Source organism: Bufo gargarizans, chromosome 2 (assembly GCF_014858855.1).
Source record: "Bufo gargarizans isolate SCDJY-AF-19 chromosome 2, ASM1485885v1, whole genome shotgun sequence".
Classification (NCBI taxonomy): Eukaryota; Metazoa; Chordata; class Amphibia; order Anura; family Bufonidae; genus Bufo; species Bufo gargarizans.
Genome location: NC_058081.1, coordinates 180,497,815 through 180,521,691, shown reverse-complemented (window position 1 = coordinate 180,521,691; position 23,877 = coordinate 180,497,815). Strand labels below are relative to the sequence as shown.

Here is a 23,877-nt window from a genome sequence, read left to right as displayed (position 1 = left end):
GACACCGTGAAAATTTGAATCAACTTATTTTTCCTTTAAAATTATACATTTACTCGGATTAAACGTTTGATCTGTCATCTACGTTCTATTAGAAATAAAATATTGACACTTGCCATCTCCACATCATTGCATTCAGTTTTTAATCGCAATTTGTTTAGTGTCCCAACTTTTTTGGAATCCTGTTTGTATCTGTATAGCGCCACCTGCTGTTTGTTCTTTTTCTCATTTCTCTGTCCACATGCTTGTTTCTATTCTTCAACTGCCCCCTGAGTTGTGATAGGGAGAAAGCTGCAGAAGAAAGGCCAAATCCTCCGAGCTGCACAAAGGACACACCCATTTAGCTGACAGCTTGAAATAAATCTTGCAGTGTAATGTAATTGCAACACTGAATGGGAAAAACTCTTCAATCCATGTGAGGTACGGGGATGGTTCTAGCTTTGCTAGAAAGAGATTGCCATGTGCTATATGATATCATCATTTTTTACATTAATCATGGCATAACTCCTTTAAAAGGGAATCTGTCAGGCCCCTTATGCTGCTTTTCATGAGGTCAGAACAGTATAGTGACAAACATGCTGGTCTGGTGTCTGTCAGTTATGTGGATTCATATAGTGTTTTTTAAGAACTTACACATTACACTCTGATGTCAGATTTGTGATAAGTGGCCATACATGAGACTAAAGTTGGACGAAATGGTAGATGTCAGCCATTTCGACTAATTATGATGAAAGAAAAACTGGAAAACTGTGGCTGTTGGCGGAAACTGCATGTTTATGGCATAAATTCAGCCAGAAATTTACCATTGTGCTCCAGGACCAAAGAGACAACTTTTTTCCTAAAAAAAATCCTGGTTGTACAGTTTAGTCCGCCATGAGCGATCTCAAGGATTGACTAGCTGCAATGCGGTCTCAAGTGTATGGGTAGCTAAACCTGTCAATTGGCAGTTGGAGAGTGGAGGGAGCAAGCAAAAGGGACCTGGCATGTTCCCTTAAAAGTGCCACTAAACGTAAAAAAAAGGGGCATGTTAAAAATCAAATTCTAATCAAATGGATGTAACAAAGCTTAAAAAGGAAGAGTGAAGGTTGTAGAGGAGTCCTTCTGGGATTAGATGGTACAACGGTCTTAAAGAATAACTGCATGATTAACTAGTCCTACTGCTCAGTTAAAACTCCCAGTTAGAGATTCAGAACTTCTTCCTTATAGCTTATCTCCTGACTAGCCATGTCTATAAAGAAGAGATTATTGACCTGCCTCACAGCGCTAGCTCCCCCGTTTCTCCTCCTGACTCCGCTGGGCTTCCTCTATGTCAACAATCGGTTTGACATTGCTGTAGCCAATCGCTGGCCATGGCAGAGACTGGCTCCCCTTACGTCATGACAAATGCTAGAATAATGCAAGGGGATCTGGGCTTTGCCGCAATCAAAGATTGGCTGCGGCGATGTCAAACCATGTTGACAACGTGGAGGCCCAGTGGAGCATACCAGGCCTGGGGGAGAAGCAGGTTAGTAATCCTTAACAGGTCCAGCCAAGTGGCGGTGGTTTGCAAAAAAAAACAATAAAAATAAAACAAACATTCTTGCATGACCCCATTAATGCCAAGTCAAGTATAGCATAAGGTTCTACATGTAAGCCACATAGTTTGATCCTCTTGCAATGTGTACTTTGCAGCAACATTTGAGCCTCCTGCTGATCAACAAATATTTTGAGCCAAACTCTGTGAGAAGTGTAATGGCCTTTCTACTGTCTCCCAGGAACAGTTGAGTGAGGTGTCCCCAAGTGGTATGTGAGTGCTCAGATCCATGAATGGCTGCAATAGTGCATGTGATGACAAATGGGACATCACACTTTCCTGCCAATAGGGAACCAGAAGAGGTGGGGACAGGACCATGGACACTGGAATGGAGCTTCTCGGAGGAAGAGAATCTTTTTCTTTATTATAAACACATTCCAGTTCCTTAATTTTGAATTTGGGGTCAGACAACCCCTTTAAGTAATTGACAGGCTAGCAGAATCAGAATTGAAGAACACATAAAAGATAAAACTGTGTTTTTTATTTTAGTGGGGAATGCTCTATACATTTCTACATATTTCAAACATACTTTCATTGCACAAAATGTAAACTATATAACGGTGTTCACAAACTGGGCACATCTAGAAGAAAACTAAAAACGTAGTGCCCTTTGGGGAATAGTATGCAAAGTGGGATGCAGCTGGGGTCCATTATGGATTCCTTTCCCCTACCGCTTCAGTGACTTGTCAGGACTGGTTTAGAGACAAGATGACATCAATTATAATTAAAAATCCAGTGAAAATACTTTTCTGTTCTGTACACTTAAATGATTGTATAATTGTGTAAGATTCTCTTGAAGCAACCAAATAAAAATGTTCATAAATGTGTCTACAGCAAAGCTTCTTATCGATTATGGTCTCTATGCAACTTCTTATACAAGTGAAGTGTGTGACATCAATCTTCTCCAGTTACAGACTGGAAAATAAAGACAAATTACTTCCCAGCTCAGCTTCAAGCTTGTCTATCTAGCAATGGACTAACCAAAGTATCACAAGAACGTGGCCTACAAAGAGGTTATAATGTGACATTACATTCATCAAGCATTTGTTATTTAGGTTTAGGGTCCACATCCGTTCCGCAAATTTCTGGTGTGGACCCATTCATTCTCTATGGGGCCGGAATGGATGCAGAGCGCACCCCCGATCTTCCGGTCCACGGCTCCGGAAAAAAAATAGAACATGTCCTATTTCTAATAGGAAGTTCTATGAGGGTGCCGGCCGGGTGTATTGCGTGTCCGCAATACACTACGGACGTGTGAATGGACCCTTAACATGCCATCATAAAACAGCTCATTATGATCTTTTATACAGTAGCTGTCGTGTGAACAGGTGTAAAGGAGAAGAGGAAGTAAACCCCATACATGGAGGCGTGCAAAAAGAAACACAATGTAGACTATTCACCTAAAATAGCAGCTATTAATTTTAAGATCATCATCTCAGGGCGCGTTCACATCACCACTATACATTTCCGCTGTTCTGCTCCCTTAGAGCAGCATGCAGGACTCTGTCTAGTCTTTTTGACGGATTCTGCGACGGAGGCCCCAAACAGAGCCTCCAATGCAGATGTGAACAAGCCTTAATCTGATACCATCCCAGAATATAAAAAATTGTTTATATGATTTCTATGGAATGTGCCATTTCCCCCTGCTTTTTGCAAACCCTAGTTCACACTCAAGTCTGTAAGCAACTGGCTACAGCAGTAGCCCTCTTAACTGCTAAGTATGCAAAAGCAAATGAGAAATTATAAGCCCCTTCCCGTTACAGAATCCCCATCCCATGAGTTTACCAGCCATTTAATAAACTAGGACCAGTGCTAAGATAAACATATGCAATGGGGGGGGGGGGTCCTTCTATGCAATTGTAATTTGACATACTGCATCTGTGTTTGATTATTAACCATTTCTTTACACAGCTCTACAATAGATGGTAATGATGTGATCCTGCCTACAATATGCCATCCTGGCTGAGCAGCCTGACAGGAACGCTCACCAATATGCAGTATATGCAAGTACTAGAGTGTAGGGAGGCCCCACTCCCTCACCGTCCTACTGTAAGCAACCAGTCCTGCTCACATTCTTGGACAGGTTGCTGGAGGCCATTATAAATCATTCCTGGAGAACCCTTTTAAACTACAATGGATATTCTTAGATTGTGAGACCAGCATAAGGGCAGAGGAAAGGGGGTAATTATAGAAAACAAGAGTTTGGGAGAACACTCTTCCTGATAAAATTGAGCTATCTCAATGTGCCAACAATGACCAAACAAGCAATATGCGTGTTCATTGGCGATCACATCTTTTATTCAGTGCATAAAATTCACTATTCACTGGCAGCGGATCGTGCTGTCCAAGACAACAAACAATAATTCTCTGTGGGGATGAGTGATCGCACTAGTGATTGCTTGCCCCCATACAGCGGAGATGATATCTGCACGTAGATGTTGTCGCTCCCAATTACTGCCTATGCATCGGCGCATGTAAAGGGGCCTTAATTGGAATGTAAAGTTCATTCAGTGGCCATCAGATTATACACCTAATCACTGGGCGCTGTGTAAAGTGTACTGACATTAAAGGGTGGAGAGCAGCTGTTCACATTCAGCCAGAACAAAATGTGGTCCCTTGATACTGTTAGTCATGGTGGCAATGAAGGATTTATGGAGCTGATTACGTCCATTCATAATGCAGTTTGTACTTACTTTGCTTAGCCTTTGAACAACATGCAGACTGAAATGCTTAAAGCGGGTAACATGCTGTACTGTATTGTCTCGCATTCCTCTGTAGTGTATAGAAGCCGCTACCCAGTACTGATACTAGATGATCCCAGTTGGCGTCTTCAGTTCAATCTGAAATGGTAAAACCCTTCTCATTAGAATAAATCTATGACTGGTATCTTGGAATAAACTAGTACATCTATGTACTGATCAAAAGATGAAAGACTTGAAAAAAAATGACATCCATTTGTCTTTATGCATTCACAATAAGGCATAAAAACTAAATTTGACAAAAGTATATAACTTTCTGACTTTCACTCTTTTCACATCTTATATCAATGCGTATCTTTTTATATCTCAAAAATTCAAAACTCAGTCCACTGCTAAAGAACACATCCAAGCCACTTTCCTCCAAGTTATATGGACCCAATTGTGCCCTTTTTGGGCCAGCTATGATCTCCCATATCAATACTATTCTCAACCCCATTCAATTCTAATCTCACTTACCTGTCTGATTGGAACAGTCGCCTTGAAATTTTATTAATGCAGACTGGCAATAAGTTTGTGCAAGATATTCTCAAAATAAGTATCGTACAAGAGCTTTTGACGACAAAGTGACAGTCTGGTACTTACCGTATTTTTCCGACTATAAGACGCACTTTTTCCCTCCAAAAGTGGGGGAAAAGTGACAGTGTGCCTTCTAGTCCGAATATTAATGACCACTTCTATTATGGAAGCGGTGATCAGCACACGGGAGGCATGGAGAGGTGAGGGAAGCGCTTCCCAGGCTGTACTCACCCACCCTGGTCCGCTGTGCACCTGATCGCGTACAACGTCAGGACGTATTGCACGTAGGCATGCATTATGACCTGATGCTGTGTGACGTCAGTTCACAGTGTAGCATGGGCCAGAAGCGATGCCAGCGAGCCATGGATCTGCAGCACTGTCCAGAGCAAGCGAGATAAGTTTATTTACTTATTTTTTTATCTGTGATCTGATGGGGTTCTGATTTGAGTCCGAGAGGCCTGCAGGGTCTGATCTGAGGCTGATGGCGCTTGGGGGTCTAATTTTGGGGTCAGATCTGAGGTCTGATGAAGAATGAGGGTCTGATTATAGCCTTATATTAGGATTTAAATGAGGGAGAAAAAAATAATAATAACTGAAGAAAACAAATCTAGAAGTCTCTCCTGGGATTTGAACCTGAGACATCTACATGCAAGGATAATCACTTACCTCCAGGCTACAGCCCTACTACATTGAGAAAAGTGATTGTCTACACTTTTAAAGCGAATACATATTACTGGTTTCTTGATAATCCTATATTGTGCCTGTGAATAAACCAGTAATATGTATTAGCTTTCTATGTATAGAAATACACCCTTCCCATTATGGTAAGGCTATAGCAAGTGGTGTATATGATATGTACATACTAGGACACAGCTCTGCCCTCAGTATGTTGATGTCTAGCCCTGACAATCAAGTGGAGGGGGCAGTGTGCAGAGCAGAAAAGAAAGGTATTGTTTTAATCAGCATAATCAACCCTAACAGGCAGTATGTCTGGTTTAATAGGGTTGATCACGCTGACAAGGGCTCTTTAGGCAGAAGCATGCTTGATACCATCAGGCCTTGAGAAAGCATCATTTGACATGAAACAAACAGTGGCCATGTACTGGGTTATCTTGCTTGACTTTTCCTCTGCATTGTATGGAAAAGGAATTAATAAAAGTGGATTTTGTGGATTGTGAGTGCCATGGATCCTTCCTATTTATTAGATTAGTTCCATATTATCCTATTCAAGTCCAGGTAGGGCTGGGGCTTTTTTGCCCAACCCCCCAAAAAATTACTATTACTTTCAATTTAAAGGGGTCATTTCAAGTTATCCCCTATCCACAGGATAGGACATAGCTACCGTATTATGTTGGCTGGGGTCCTTCTGCTTGGACTCTACCGATTATGATAGCAGGGATCCCTGAAATGAAAGAGTCAGGTATTCCTCTCTATGCTACTGCTAGAGATAGCCAAGTACCGCTTCTCTCATTTTCGTGATCAGTGTGGGTCCTAACAGTAGGACCAATCTAATAATTATCCCTGTGGATAGGGGACAACTTGAAATTACCTAATTATCCCTGATGTAAAAATGAAAATTAGACATCATGTAGTACATGACTCTTTCTAACAAAGCTGGAACCAGCCCTGTACCTCACATGGATCAAGAGCTTCCTTATTCTTTGCTCCAATTGCTCTGCCAGATTTATTTCAAGATGGCAGCTCAGGAGGGGTTCCCTGTCTGCTGCAGCTGCTGGCAGTTTAATGATGGAACTGAGCATGTGCGTCCACTTTAGTGGCAACACAAAATTTTTAATTACACGCATTTACAAAAGTATTCAGATGCTGGTTTAAAGACTGCAAAATATGTTTCTGGGGCAACCTCTTTAAGGAACATTATTGATTTTAATCTTTAATTTATTTTTGGTCAAAGTAGCTTCTGAAGCTGGCCAGCTCAGATTCAGACTACCACCCTGTGAATAAATAAGTGTGTCATGATGCCAACACTGGCAGTGTCAGAATCTGTGACAATCCACTTAGCCCAACCATAACAGGCTAGATATGAGCAGAAGACAAGGACTTGGGAGATCCTTAGTCTGTCTTTTCATGCTGTCCTCTAGAGGACCCGTCAACTCTCATTTTGTTTTAGTAACACCCAGCTGGCAACTTATATATACGATTCTAGGAGGAACAGCACAACATACAGTTATAAAAAAAGTTTCTCCAGAATTGTTTTTTTTATGGGGAATACGAGAATTTACTAAACCAGACATGTCAGGCATGAAGACAGGTCCTCATTAAAGCTGGCCACATACATTAGAAAAGCTCAGTGGAACACTTGTTCAGTGCCTCTCCCGCTCTTTCACGATGTCCTTTTCATACATCTCTATTATGCCAGTCCAGTCAAGTACATGAATAACCTTTCAGAGCTCTTTTCAGCTTTTGGTAAACTGGTGCCAGTTTGTCAACCCTACAAGACCCCTCTGACAATTGGCTCTTTAAGAGGCCAGGAGGGTCACACGTTAAAATAAACAGCATTTTGTTTCTTTTATAGTCGCAAGCAGACAGTACAATGTACAGCAATTATATATAAAAATAATGGAAAACATTAATAATCATATACCTGATAAAGCATAAGGATGGGTTCACATCACATGTTTGCCCTATGTTCAACATACAGGATATGTTGGGAAAAAAAGGATGCAAAAGCTTAGTACACTACACTTTTCCATCCTGCAGAGTTCAGCAACAACAACAAAAATGAATACGTTAACTTATATATTTTTAAGGGCTCATTCAGACAATCGTATCCGTTTTTGAAGTCCGCAAAACACGGATACTGGCATGTGTAATCTGCATTTTTCTATATTTTTTTTGTGGGGCCACAGAATGAAAGTACGTACATGGTGTGCTGTCCACACCTTTTGCAGCCCCATTGAAATGAATAGATCCGCAAAATTGAGGAAAAGATGCGGACACAAACATACAGTCGTCTGAATGAGCCTTTACAATGAAACTCTATGGTGACGCATGCCAATGTATCCAGTAACGTATTCTCAGGATAGTTCATCAATATCAGATGGGCGGGGATCAGAAACCTGGAACCCCAGCCGATCAGCTGTATGAGGAGACGGCGTGCGCACTGCACACGTGTCGTCTCCTATCCCTCTTCCTGTCCGCTGCTGTATGTCTATGGGCCTGCAGCGGTGAGCAGGGAGAGAGAAGGGAGACGGCACATGCACACTGCGCGCGCCATCTCCCCGTTCAGCTAATCGGCGGGAGTGTCGGTCCCCCGCCGATCTGATATTGAGGACAACCTCTTTAAATGTAAGAATGTACTTGTCTTTTTTTTATACAAGCCCTCACCTTGCAGAAAGATTAGGTATACGGACTAGAAAATTTGCCCGAAGTGTTAGGTGGACTTTATCCATGAGGCATGTCTCCTGAGACCTAAAGTGGTAAAAAGATAAAAATTCAGGTGAGTGCTCCAGGTAAAATCACAGAGCTACTATATCTCTATACATACAGGTCTGAATGGGAAATGTAAGCGGACACGCTGTGAGGAGCTCCCGCCGCTATATACCTGTTATACGCCTGCTAGCAAATCCTGACGGCCCGATTTAGACCTGCATAAAGGGTATACATACCTGCTACAACTGTAGGTAACATAGCGAAGGAAAGGAAAATATGGCTACGGGGCGCAGCCGGCAGAAGCAGGCCTGAATTTCAAGATGGCGCCGAACAGGGATGAGTGGCAGAAAGCAGTGGCAGCTAAGCTGGAAAGATTTGCCCGCAATCCAGATGTCCCTGAACAATTCGCTGCAGTAACAGACCCAGAAGAACCACACACAGATATTAACCTGCCTAATGAGGATGGACAGTTGGAGGTTACTCGTGAAAACCTTACACCAGCTAGCAGTGCAGTCAGATGAGGAGATGGCAGTGGGTGCGGATGATATGTCGTCTTCTAAACTCTCCCACTATTTTGGATGTCTTTACCGCTGTTAAACAGTGCAATGCAGCATTACTCATCTTGACCGCCCCCAGCTGGGTGGAATAAAAGAAGATCGTTCTATCATCAGACATGATCTCCAAAAAGTGGCGATGCGTACTACAGCCGTAAAAGGAAGAGTGAGTAGTCTTGAAGATATTTTCCCGCCTGTACAAGTTGGGAAGCAGAAACATACTCAAGAGTTTGCAGCTCTATTTGCCCAAACTGATGATCTACAACAGGGTTGCTCAACATCCGGCCCTCCAGCTGTTGTAAAACTACAACTTCCACCATGCCCTGCTGTAGGCTGATAGCTGTAAGCTGTTCGGGCATGCTGGGAGTTGCAGTTTTGCAACAGCCGGAGGGCCGCAGGTTGAGAATGCCTGATCTAGAAAATAGACAGATGCAATATAGGTCTAGTTGGCGTGGCTGAAAAGGCAGAGGGCAACAATCCAGATATATATATTTCGAGACATGCTAAGTCAAACATTTGGGACGGGAATACTAACCAAGCTGTTTGCGGTAGAGAGGGCACACAGAGTCTCTACCAGACCGGGCCCACCAGGCCGACCGCCTAGACCAGTATTGGTATTAGAGACAAACCTGATCTGGAGATGAACGGTGGCAAGGTGTTGCAGTTTCCGGATTACTCTGTGTAGGTCCAGAAAAAAAGGGCATCTTTTATAGACGTTAAAAGAAGATTGCGTCAGCTGCAAGTTCCCTTTCCATGGTTTATCCAGCCAAACTCCAGGTCATAGCGCTTGGCACTACTACTTTTCTGGAATCACCGAAGGATGCTCTGCGGTGGCTGGACTTTCACTAAAAACAGATACGTCAAGTGGTTCCAGACTGATCTGGAAAGGAGTGGTGACTATGAATGCTATAAGTGCCTGGTTTATTTTATGGCATCGGGTGGTGGAGTGGAAGGGATGCAGAGCTTGATATTACGATGTCTATTCTATGTTAATACTGGGGCAAAATTCTCTTGTTAGCTCAGGTTTTCTAGAGTTATCGTAGTTGCACTATGGTTGAAAATACACGTTAGTTATTGGGCCGATTTACATTCTGTTCACCAATAGGTGATTGGTAGGTAGTATACTGTAAGCGGCGGGCCGGGTTACGTGTATTAGTGACCAGGACCCTCTCTTCAACAATTGGGCGATTGGTAGGTAGTATCCTGTAAGCGGCGGGCCGGGTTACGTGTATTAGTGACCAGGACCCGCTCTTCAACAATTGTAAGAGAAATACTATACAGATGCATGTTTCACTGTATTACTTTGGTGTAATGCTTTTTCATGTTCTCATGTCTGTTGGGTGCTGTATAACTGCCCCACCTCTCATGTAAGAGTTGGATATCAATGTTTATTATAATTTTATTTTGTTTTTTGGGATAATGTATGAAGGGGGGGGGGGGGGGGGGGACTCTCCATATGGCTACATATAGATTTTATAGTTGTCAAAATATCGGGAAAGGTGTGGAGATGTGTCCTACTGGTTGAGTAGGGGGTGGGTAGGATAGGCATACCATTCAGTCTATTCTTCGTATTCTAGGGGGATAAGTGTTTTAATTCACCACAATATACCCCTTCAGCTGTGTAAGTCTCAGATTGACCAAGAAGGGCGGTATATAGGGTTACATTGTACTCTCTTTAACATAGAATGCATTCCTATGTTCTTATACGGTATATTCCTCCACCGTTTTCCAATGCAGTTGTAATCCAAGCGTTGGCATTTACAATTTCTCTGTCACACCTGCCTATGTTGTTACTTGTAGACTTTAACAATTTTGTGAACAATGCTTTAGATAAGTTCCCTGTACGGCAGCTGATCTAGGCGGACTCTAGAACCCCTTTTGGTAGGCTATTGGAAGAGTTGGGGTTGGTGGATGTCTAGAGAGTCAGGAATCTCATTGAAAGATGTTATTCCTGTGCTTCTGGGACATATGCCTCTCTCTCGCGCATTGATTCGGCCTTAGGAAATTATGCAGTATACCCATGGGTATCCTAGGCATCTTATGCTCCTACAGTGCTATCAGACCATTCTTTATTATCTATCAGTCTATGTGTGGGGGAGGCGCGAGGAAGGAGACATAAAAGATGGAAATTGAATACATTCTGGATTAATCTGGTAAATATGGTGGAGATTAGAGAACAAGTTTCTGAAGACCAATGAAGGGTCCGCTTTAGTGGGAGTGAGAGGTATTTTTATTGCACAGATATATAAAAAGTTAAAACAAGAACTAGAGCTTTGGAGAAAGAGCTTAGGCTACTTTCACATCTGCGTTTTCAATTCCGCTATAGAGATCCGTCATAGGATCTCAATAGCGGAAGAAAACGCTTCAGATTTGTCCCCATTCATAGTCAATGGGAACAAAACAAAACGGAATGCAGCAAAATGCAAGCAGCGTTGTTCTGTCTGCGATATGCTGCGGATAAGACGGATCCGTCCTGACACACAATGTAACTCAATGGGGACGGATCAGTTTTCTCTGACACAATAGAAAACGGATCCGTCCCCCATTGACTTTCAATTGTGTTCATGACGGATCCGTAATTGCTATAGAAGACATAATACAACCGGATCTGTTCATTACGGATACATGTGGTTGTATTATTGTAACAGAAGAGTTTTTTGCAGTGGTGGAGGAAAAAGTAGCACTATATGCAGATGATCTGCTCTTACTCCTGGATGATGTGGGCACCTCAGTAGTCAAGGTAATGGAGATCATAGACTAGTTTGGGAAATACTTGGGACTAAGCATTAAGTGGACTAAATCGGCATTAATCGGATCAGTGGCCAAATGAAGCGCAATTTAGCGCGAAACGTCCGTCGCCGCTTATCCTTGCTGTGAAAACTGCAATTATATGCTCCTGCTCTGATGTTTTAATTGGACGAATAAAGGATTTTTTTTATACCAGCATTGGCGAGTGCCGCCCTTTCTCTACTCTCCACGTTTTAAAATCGGCAAATGTTCTGATCTCGTGTGTAGACATGTTTAAATATCTGGGTATATGTATTACTCACAGTATAAATGATAATAGCACCTCTAATATTCTCCCATTGTTAATGAAGCAGAAGGTAGACACATAGATTAAATTACCCCTTTCAGTTATGGGGAGTGCCAACTTAGCCAAAATGATCTTAATGCCACAATTATTATATGTTTTGCGTAATGCACCGGTGGCTCACTAAATATCTGTTTCACAGAATGAAAAGTATATTTATAGATTTAATATGGGGATGGGAGGGGGGTAGGGGGGGGGGTAAGACTCCCAGAATAGCACTATCAAAGTTACAGCTGTCTAAAACAGAAGGAGGAATCGCCTTTCCTAATCCATGGGTATATTACATATCGGCACAACTACAGCATATGCAGGGATGGGAGATAGAGGATGGGAGTAGTGATTGGTTGTGCAGTCATTGGTATCAGAGAAATCCCTTGTAGAGGCTTTGGAATTGCATAAACTTTGCCTGCGCCCTCCTGGATTACCTACCTTACTTCTTTCACACAAAACATGGTATATACCCCTATTCGGAGGAATTCTCGATTATGGGAGATTTTTAAGCTGGAAGGATTTGATAATTGGGAACGAGCTGGGGTTACTAGGATATCTCAACTTAATTCAGAATGGACTCGAGTCTTTTCAACAAATGCAGACAGAGATTCAATTGCTGAGCAGGTTGTTCTACCAGTACTTACAGCTACGGCATGCCCTACAGAGTCAGGACGAGGAAGTCCGTTGACAGTGACTTCAATGCCAGTGATGGATTTAGTGGTACCAGCCAGGTTTTCCCACACAATCATTTCTATGGCATATGCCATTTTATTGGCTAAAGAACTGCGTAATCCGCTTCCGGGTCTTAAGGGTAAATGGGAGAGATGTGGGAGTGTTAACAGATGAGCAATGGAATGATGTTTGGGGGCAGTACCCACAATATCTTTGAGTGTGGCACATCGACCTTCACAAATGTTTTCATTACACCGTGTATATAAGACGCTATGGCTCATGTTTAAGATGGGCCTGCGGGCGGACTCTAAATGTCCGTGGCGTACTGCCCTTGAGGCAGACTTGATTCATATGTTATAGACCTGTACGTAACTGGAGCATTTCTGGACTGCAGTGTATAAGCAAATAGAAGAAAGATATGAAGTTAAATTACCACAGGTTCCACTGGCAGGGTATCTTGGGTGTGTAGAAGATCTTTCAGTCTCTACAGATCACAAGTTAGCCATTGCTAAATTATTACATGTTGCACGTAAATCCATAACTAAGCACTGGATACAGCCAACTCCTCCGACTGAGTCGGGATGGGTTAACATGGTTAATCACATGATTTCTATGGAAAGTGGCATTCATATTAAAAGAGGCACTGGAAAGAAATTTGAGTAGCAGTGGAAGTCATGGCTGGCTGGCCCTGGTCTGGAATGGTACAGTTCTTAGGGGATTTGGAGGGCTGAGGTAAAGGAACACTGAGGTACGGCTGCTATAAGAAGCTATTAGTGTAAAAGATTGATGTAATATTTAAATGGGATATCAGGCGACTGATATATTGGAGTGATAATTTCCTTTTTAGGATATGTGGCTACACGGAGAGGGGGAGGGAGGGTGGGCAAGGGAGAGTTGGAGGGAGGGGTATTGGGATTTTATACTGATCAATGTATGACAGTGTACAATTGTGATAAATGTCATCTTTATTCTGTACTTGATGTGTACTTGTACATTTGTCATAACTGAGATTATTGTATACCTAAATTCCGCACCAGAACTTCCAGATTGTGGGACGCAATACGGGCTCGATCGGCACATGAGCCCTTACAGTATAGAGAAAGACATTTGCTTTTATAAAGAATCAGAGAAAATATGAAATAGCTGACACCGTAGATGTACAGAATACGTATGCTGAATAATATTTGTCATTAGTATGTAATTTTCACAGCCGTCTGTTGGCTCTCCGGGCCAATTCCAGTAAGAAACAATTAAATAGCAAGAACAGCATAACAATGAGGTGCAAAATATTTCCTTTATACTCCCCCTGGTACGAAAAATACAGCAAGATGTGCTAGAGTATGCCGTGTAAATATTGGCACTCTGCTTTTGTCCCAAATTTTTCTGCATACCCTGTCAATCAAATTACATCACTTCCTGTCTCAGTGACCACGTATTCCCATCTCCTTACAGAACTGTTGTGGTCACAGAAAATAGTTTGAATAGGCACTTACTGGAAATATGGATTTTGTGTCACGGCTGAGGATGGGGAAAATCCTCAGCCGTGCGATGCCAGAAGATGTTAACTGCTGCTCGGCCAGGATAGAAAGAATTAGGGAGCAGGTCACCCCCTAATACATCCCTAATCCATCCCTAACTCCTAGCTGCATGGGCCGACCTTGAAGGTAGGAGGGCCCATGCTCAGGAACCTCGGATCCCTACTCACCCTCCGACCGGTCCCTGGAGTAGGGTAAAACGACCTTTTCCTTCTGGACGCTGAGGAACAGGAGTCTCACTGGCCAAGCTGCAAGGAATGGGGAACAAATACAGGCCTATGGATATGGCAGGTGCTGCACTAGTTCCAGCCACCTGCCACAGCCTTGCTGACTGGATCTGTGTGCAGGCAAGCTGAAGTCCACAAACGATACAAATAGAACTCAGCACACACACATCCACACACTGGAACCCAGATCCATAGCTGCACAGAATAAGAAAGGAAAACATAAACTGAACATCACACAAACTTAAACTTATGACCACAAGGGTGGCCCCCACTGGCAGGTAATATAAGACAGGAGGCTACTCCAGCTAGCCATGGCTGAAGTACCCCTCAGACTGGAGATTAACACTGAGGCTTTAAAGGCCCAAGTAGTCACACCACCACACAGACACACCCAGTGTTCACACACACAGAAGGGAATTAACCCTTCCAACACCAGGAAGTGTAGTGAGACCACATAAAGGGAAATACACACAAATACTCACTGCAGCTGTTACCGTTGACAACGACATGTGTGGCAAACGTGTCCTGGGAGCCGGCCAGAAGGCCGAGACACTGCCACCACATGTACTTCAAACCAAACGTTGCCACGGGCAGCTACAGTGAAGGGAAAATGTCAAAGTGCACACCAAACATAAAACCAAGTGCACACCAGACATACAAAAGTGTATACATACACACACACCAAGAGCAACCGCATGCACAACATAGCCAGCTGCCACGATACAGCTCAGGCTGCTATGCTGCCACATAAATACTGTTGCCAGCGGCAACCACAGGTGAGGCAAATACCACAGCCCTCACCTATGATTGACAACCAGACCAAACCGCTGACAACCGCATGCGGTTCAGGAGTCACGACCATGACCATGGCCGTGACATTTTGTTTTGAGGCGTCAGTCATGATTACTATGACCTGTATATACCTATTTTTTTATATTTATATAGTTAGTTTTGCATTATTAGAACATATTTTATTATTTTAAAAGAAGTACATAAAAAAAGGAGAACTCAAAACAGGGGCCTAGTAGAGGACAGGGCAGGAAGGCTTCCTCCATAAAGCAGATATGGAAGATGGCAGTCTTGGGTTAAGGCTTCTCTCTGGCATTGGCCTCTATGACACAGATGTAAGCCCAGTATTTGCCAGAGCCACAACAGCACTGAGGATACACAGCTGATTTGTCAATGAGCGTCTGAACTGCCATCTGCCGACATTCAGATAAGGCACATATTTTCAGGGATCTTTCATAATGACAGAGGATAGATGGCACAGCGCACTCCCCCACTGAAATACTGTAAGTGGAATTAAGAGACTGGTAGAGGTTTCCCAAAGGAAGAAGAGGAGAGCGTGAAAGAGGCAGGGACAGAGAGTCTGTGATGCGAGAGGAAAAGTGACCTTGTCAGAGGCGATGACATCACAGAAGGTGAAGCTGCCACTAATGAGGAACTGGAGATTCAGGATAGAGAGATCCCAACGTGGAAATACTGCCAATACAAGGTCTAGAATATCAAGTGTCCAAAATTAACCTCAGAAGACAAGTTTTTAGTCTGTTAGGGTCCTTGTACATGGGCGGATAATTAGGACAATTACTGGGGATGGACGTTTATATAAACACTTGTTCACGATAACTTTAGGTATTGCAGATTACCCAATGAACGTGAAAATTTGTCTGTTCATTGGTCAATCATAAAGCCAGGTTCACACATAAGCGTACCCGATAAGCGCTGTTTACAAGCGTGCTTATCGGGCGTTTACATACATGCCGAGGAAACAAGCAAACGCCCATTGTCGCGCGTTCCCGCTAGGTCTATGTTCGCCCCAAAGAAGCTCCTGTACTTCTTGGGGCGTCGTGCGTTTTACAGCGCAATTGTACGCGCTGTAAAACGCTCAGGTGTGAACCCAGCCTAACTATCAAACAGCACTTTATAATCACTTGTGGGTAGTACCTCACCCTGGATAAACATGGATGTGCTCTGCAGTAACAATGAATCTGCAGGGGATGAAGGATCGCAGTTGTGATCAGCTCCCATTCCCTTGAATAACAGCACAGGCTGAACCGGCAACCCACTGATCAGCAATTGGCAGGCGATTTGAAAATCTGCAGTATGTTCTGCAATTTCCAATCCTTGCCATTGAAGCAGTGGTACTCCAGTTACATTAGGTTATCCCCTATCCACAGGATAGAAGATAACTATTAGATTCGTGGGGATACGACCGCGGGAACACCCAATGATCACAAGAACAGGGGCCCCGTACCCCCCTGAAATGAACGTAGAGAGGCTGGTCAGGCACGTGCATGGCCACACCATTAATACAGTGTACACATCACTGTTTAGCTTATATCTGAGTATTTATTTTTTTTTGATGGGGGGGAAAAAAAGTACTGTCTAAAAATAAAATAAAAAATAAAACAGATCTCAGATGTAAATTGCACAAATGGATGCAAACTGATATTTTTTTCTTGTTTTTTTCTTCTCTTATTCTGTCAGATCAGAAGAACAGAAAGTTAAACGGTAATGTGAACTCAGCCTTAGTAATTTTCTTTATTTTTACATGTTAAAACCATGAAAATTGTCCTGGATACCAGAGGTGCAAGATCACCAAAGGATTAGAGTTCAGGAATTTTATGGTGGCATTATTTGGGAGTGAACGCCCCACCATATGCAAACATCATTTGGCCTTGTACTAAGGTTTACATAACTGGTTAAGAAGTGCACATGTGTGTACTAAAATGTGTAATACAACTGCTATGCAAACTGGGCCAGGGTCAACAAACTCATCTCATTATCACTGAGGAGTGGGGATTACATTGATAGGATAACAGCTCTGTTTGTAAGGCTAAAGACCTAGATATTGCAGGATTACACCACTGAAAATCTGTGACCGCAGAAGGAATATACAGCGCATTACACACAGATAGATACAATTTATCTTTTACCTGATGCAATTTTGTAGCAAACAAAGAAAGCTGCTCTACTTTTATGGTTCTTAGGAAAGCATTTCAGAATTCCCTATAAAAATGCTCCTTTTAACCTGTATATGTAATCCTGATGTACACAGAAAAACGGCCACTGAAAAAAAGACAAACTGCCGCTAGCAAGGCAAATGAAATAATGAAAAAGAGGCATAGATACATAAAATGTTGTACACAATTGTGGGCACTTGTGTATAAAAAGGATACAGAGCTAGAGCAGATGCAGTGGAGGGCAACCAAGGTAATTAAGGGAATTGGTAAATTGCTATACCAAGACTTCAGTTTGTTTAGTCTGGAAATAAGATGGTTTAATGCTGTGTTAGGCCCCATGCACACGGCCGTGTTTCACAGCCGTGTGCGGGCCGTGGAACCGCGGCCTGGATCCCTCCTAAGAGCAGGAGCGCACGGTGTCACTGGTTGCTATGATGCCGTGCGCTCCCTGCTGCCGGCACAGTACAGTAATACACTGGTATAGATCATACCAGTGTATTACTGTATTGCGGCGGCAGCAGGGAGCGCACGGCGTCATAGCAACCAGTGACGCCGTGCGCTCCTGCTCTCAGGAGGGATCCAGGCCGCGGTTCCACGGCCCGCACACGGCTGTGAAACACGGCCGTGTGCATGGGGCCTTAGGATACTTTCACACCTGCGTTTAGGTGCGGATCCGTCTGGTATCTGCACAGACGGATCCGCACCTATAATGCAAACGCTTAAATCCGTTCAGAACGGATCCGTTTGCATTACCATGAACAAAAAAAAATTGTTCATGATCGTGCAAACGGATCCGTTTTGACTTTACATTGAAAGTCAATGGGGGGCGGATCCGTTTGAAAATTGAGCCATACTGTGTCAACTTCAAACGGATCCGTCCCCATTGACTTACATTGTAAGTCTGGACGGATCCGTTTGCCTCCGCACGGCCAGGCGGACACCCGAACGCTGCAAGCAGCGTTCAGGTGTCCGCCTGCTGAGCGGAGCGGAGGACAGACGGTGCCAGACTGATGCATTCTGAGCGGATCCGCATCCACTCAGAATGCATTAGGGCCACTTGTGAGAGCCTTCAAACGGAACTCACAAGCGGAGCCCCGAACGCTAGTGTGAAAGTAGCCTTAGACCTGCAGATTAAGCAGGCGATTGTAAAGTGGAAAGCGTTCCTGCCCGGCAATCGCCTGCTCACTAGTGGAGGAGACTGCCGATATTACATGAAGCAATCTCATCCAGAGTATGAGGAGCGACAATCACTAATGTCACTGCTTGTCTCCATACTGACTAGTGGTTTCATCGGCAAAAAATGATTTGTAATCCTGTTGAAATATTTGGACGATCACAAACCGGCAGCCGTATTAGGCTACTTTCACACTAGCGTTCGGCTGTCCGCTCGTGAGCTCCGTTTGAAGGGGCTCACGAGCGGACCCGAACGCTTCCGTCCAGCCCTGATGCAGTCTGAATGGATACGGATCCGCTCAGACTGCATCAGTCTGGCGGCGTTCAGCCTCCGTTCCGCTCGCCTCCGCACAGACAGGCGGACAGCTGAACGCTGCTTGCAGCGTTCGGGTGTCCGCCTGGCCGTGCGGAGGCGTGCGGATCCGTCCAGACTTACAATGTAAGTCAATGGGGACGGATCCGTTTGAAGATGCCACAATATGGCTCAATCTTCAAGCGGATCCGTCCCCCATTGACTTTACATTGAAAGTCTGGACGGATCCGTCCGAGGCTATTTTCACACTTAGCTTTTATATGCCAATATAATGCAGACGGATCCGTTCTGAACGGAGCCTCCGTCTGCATTATTATGATCGGATCCGTTCAGAACGGATCCGATCGAACGCTAGTGTGAAAGTAGCCTTACACTGTCAGATCATGATCTGACAGACTATCTGCCAGTCTAATACACCCTTTAGGGGCAGCTTAATTATAATGTACAAACATATGAATGGACAGTAAAAAGATCTTGCCGATTATCTTTTTATACCTAGGCCTCGAATGATAACAAAAGGCCGTATTCTAAATCTAGTAAAAAAAAAAAATGTTACATCACGAAGATTGACAAGGATTTTTTACTGTAAGAGCAGTGAGACTGTGGAACTCTCTGCCAGAGGAGGGTGTGATAGCCAAAGTAAGTGGTGGTGTAGTGTAATGTTTATAACTTCTAGGGAATTTTTTTTTGCATAGGACTACTAAAGTGGTCTCATGCAACTGTTGTGGGTCTATGTCTGTAAAGTATTCACCAACAGGGTAGTAACTAAATCCGGTGGGTCCTCAACCAAACGTTTGTAGTACTGTAGAAAAGGATTGATAAAATAAAAAAAATAAAAAAAATAAAAAAAATCTCTAGTACGTTGCCTTTTTCCGCGTCACAGGTCCCAAATCATGAAGTGGGTACAATTCACATAAATCTCAATACTTTGCCAGTTAGACCGCGCTGCTCCAGAAGGCAGGAATATCACCATTATAGACTCCTTCCAATAATCCGTGGATATAGAGAAGCAATAAGGCCACAGAAAGCAGCAGAGCCTTCACTCATTCGCCTCTGTCAGAGACCAAAGGATAGCCACAATAGTGAAGCACCACCACATAAACGGAATAAAAGGATGTTATTATACTCACAAAGGTGAATAGAATACAAGTGGTATATAATTTCCAATTGCATACACCCGACCCGGGTTTCGCTCCGAAAAGCTTCGTCAGGGGCGGTCCATTTAACTCACAGGAGGGTGTATACTCCACCTCTCAAATCCACAATAAATATATTAAAAATACAAATAAATGCAATAATACATAACACAAGTTATTCCACATTACATTATAAGCCATGACAATAATAAAAGATCATAATGTTGTACTAAAAACTCTGTAGTGATTTTTCATTCATATATAAATTCACTCCCATAAAACGCCACAACCAATCATAGACCGCTAACCCACAGGCCCCCCCCCCTTTCATTCAGAACATACGATTACATCACAGACCACATGACCCCTTCCAGCCAATCAACCCCCCTTTTCATCCTACTCTCGAAGGTCCTAGAGCAAACTCCTGAATTCATACGAGGCAAGGTTTAAGGTCAAAATCAACATTCATACCTCTCTGTTGTAGTGTATCCCAACCTGTAAATCCACTCAAACTCTTTTTGGTTGATTTGTTTGATATTATTTCCTCCTCGCCAATGTGGCTTGACAAGTTCGACACCTACAAATTGCAAACCCCTGGGATCCTTATTGTGCGCTATCTTAAAGTGCATAGAAACACTATGAGTTTCCAGCCCCATTTTAATATTCCTCACGTGTTCTTGGATACTCACCTTAAGTTTCCTCAGAGTTCGGCCCAAATATTGGAGGCCACAAGGGCAAATAAACAAAAACCACACCAGGTAAACTTGTTTCCAGCTTTCTGAGGTTCTTGGTGGACAAAACTGTGGACTAAACTGGTACGTAAATTAGGGGATTTCCTGAAAATCATCTGTGGCTGTTCCGGAATTTCCAGTTCAAGCGCAGGATCGTTCTTCAGGACAGCCCAATTTTTCTTGATCGCATTCTTAATCATGCCGGCATGTACATTAAATTGGGTGATAAAAGAGAACCGAGGGTCTCTATTCTGTGTCTGGGGCTTTTTAAGATCTACTGCTCGACTCCCCTGTTCCTCTATTTCTTTCTCACACCTATCTCCTTACTATAGCCTTTCTCCAAAAAACTTCCCTTGATGACTTCACTCTGTGTTCTAAAATCTTACATTTTTGAACAATTCCGAAAAATCCTTTTTATTTGTGCCTTCGGTATATTTCTAATCCAAGGGGGAATGGGAAAAATTGATGAATGAATGCGGTATTAGAGCCATGAGGTTTATTATTAGCAAACGTAAAAATAAGTTGCAGATGTTAAAAGTGAATATTGATTCCCTCCAACATGATTTGAAACCATATAAGAATCAGAAAGAGTATTTGAGTTTATGTGAAAAATGTCAAAATAATTTAAAGGTTGAAAAAAAGGTTATTAGCAAGAAACAGAAAAAGTTCTTTAAAACGTGTAATGACTATAAGAATAATAGAGTGTATAAGTGGAAAATTAAGAAGGAAGAGCAAAGAACCACACAAATAAATTCTGAGAATAAGGATATGGGTTTACAGATTCAGGGATGTAGCACAGGCAACCAAAGGATGACACAGATGAGTGTGACGGAGAATAATACACATTATTCTAGCAGCCATAAAAGGTAGAATGGGAGGTTTTAATAGTGACCAGAGGAGAGATCAGGGACCATATAGACCTAAACCTTGGTTCAGAACCTATCAGAATCAGGAATATAATGGGCAATGTTGACCGTATAACTACAGGACCAATTTTCAGAATAGGAATTTTTATCCTTCAGGACAAGGTTATTGTCCTCCGAGACATAATCAATTTTATGGGGAGAGGAATTATCCCTACAGGCCTTATTTTAGGATTAAGGGAGTCCCCACAAACCTCAGCAGCCGTACTGTGAAAATAATGGGGCCAAAGCAGGGGAGTTGTTTAGGGGACAAGAAAGCGTTAATACCAACAAGCTAAATTTTCCCCAATCAGGGAATGAAAGGGGTACAAAGGAACGAGACAGAAAAACAGGGAACCCCAAGGAAAATAAGTCATGTAGAGGAAAACGAGAGGGGAGAAAACATCAGCCTAAACCCCCAAAAAAGCAGGGGAACTTGATGGGGATATTTAATTTGAGTTCTTATGTCCTCACTGAGCCTGAGAAAGGTTCTGGGAAAGGGCCTGAAATTTGCTCCTATCCATGGTATCAACAAGTTTGAGGCTTTTCTTGATGTTTATAAATTTGTGCGCAGGCTTAATATCGCTAAATATTTCCTGAGCAACCAGGCCCCTTTGAGAAATGTAGGAGGTGGGGGGGGGGGGGGGGGATGTTTTTGTTCATTCACAGTTAAAAGAAAAATCAATTTTTTTTCCGAAAAACAAGGACAACGATTGTTTGGAAGCCTTCAAGAGAGGTTTTCAAGGAGATAGAAAAAATGGGATCTAAACCAGGTAGACAAAATTTTACACCAGAAGAGAGGATCGCTTTAAGAAATTTAGAGAACAATAAAGAAATTATCAAACTGGCTGATAAGAGTTCGACTATCTCAACAATAAGTTTCCAGCTACCCCAGTAATATATTTTTTGCCCAAGATACACAAAAGCCTGACTGACCTCCCCGGGAGACCTATTGTGTCAGGGATAAATTCTCTCACGAGTAAGTTGGGTGAATATGTAGATTTATATCTCCAGAAATACATCCCCTTGATTCCCTCCTACCTCCAAGATTCTAGAAGTGTTGTTGAATTAGCTGGCAACTTTAAAAATTGCCCCCTAGATATGTGGCTAGCCACGATTGATGTGACATCGTTGTATACCATTATTCCCAAAGAGCTTGGGCTTAAGGCCATTAATAAGGAGTTGAGGAATGATCCTGTGATGACAGAGAAGCAAGGGAAATTTATCCTAGATTGTGTGGATTTCTGCCTTGGTCATAATTATTTCTGGTATAAGGAGAATCACCATCTCCAGCGAACTGGGGCGGCGATGGGGGCGAAATTCGCCCCCAGTTTCGCCAATATATTTATGGGGTACTGGGAGCGTTTAACCTTTGAGCCTATCTTTAGAAAAGTTACATATTTTGGTGAGCTTTTAAGTTGGAAGAGATATAATCGACGACCGTTTGATCATCTGGAGAGGAGAGAAACAAGGACTCTTGGATTTCATTGATTATCTAAATGTGAATCAGTGGAATCTTTCCTTTACCAGTATGGTCAGCGATGTCTCTATCAACTTCTTAGATTTGACCATTTTTGTGGAGGACCATCAGCTCGGAACAAAAACCTTCTTCAAGGAAACGGACGTCAATGGTTACATAGATACTTCCAGTTGTCACTATACCCCTTGGATTAGAAATATACCGAAGGGAAAAATAAAAAGGATTTTTCGGAATTGTTCAAAAATTTAAGATTTTAGAACACAGAGTTAAGTCATCAACGGACGTTTTTGGGAGAAAGGCTATAGTAAGGAAGATTTAGATAGGTGTGAGAAAGAAATAAGAGGAACAGGGAAGTCGAGCAGTAGATCTTAAAAAGCCCCAGACACAGCATAGAGACCCTCGGTTCTCTTTTTTTATTACCCAATTTAAAAATCGAGAAAAATTGGGCTGTCCTGAAAAAACGATCCTGTGCTTGAACTGGAAATTCCGGAACAGCCACAGATGATTTTCAGGAAAGCCGCTAATTTACGTACCAATTTAGTCCATAGTTTTTTCCACCAAGAACCTCAGAAAGCTGGAAACAAGTTTACCTGGTGTAGTTTTTGTTTACCTTGTAGGAATGGGACGAAAGACAATAGAAGGAGGCTAAGGCACACTAAGTGTGCATTCTAATCAGAAAGATTTAGATTGCAAGGTTAAAGGGTCCATGTCCTGTGAGAGTGTGGAGGTTGTGTACATGTTGGAGTGCCCTTGTGGCCTCCAATATTTGGGCCGAACTCTGAGGAAACTTAAGGTGAGGATCCAAGAACACGTGAGGAATATTAAAAAGGGTCTGGAAACTAAGGTTTTTCTATGCACTTTAAGATAGCGCACA

The 23,877-nt window shown here is 42.8% G+C and overlaps 1 protein-coding gene across 2 annotated transcripts in view; it reads right to left on the bottom strand.

Moving 5' to 3' along the window:
- The window catches only part of OTUD7A (OTU deubiquitinase 7A), a 293,318-nt gene that overhangs the window by 181,255 nt on the left and 88,186 nt on the right, over positions 1-23,877 (bottom strand). For both annotated transcript variants that reach the window (XM_044279731.1, XM_044279732.1), the window contains exons 3-4: positions 8,191-8,274; positions 4,264-4,410 (exon numbers count right to left, since the gene is read on the bottom strand). The gene's annotated coding sequence lies outside the window, so the exon portion shown is untranslated. The remainder of the gene's footprint in view (positions 1-4,263; positions 4,411-8,190; positions 8,275-23,877) is intronic.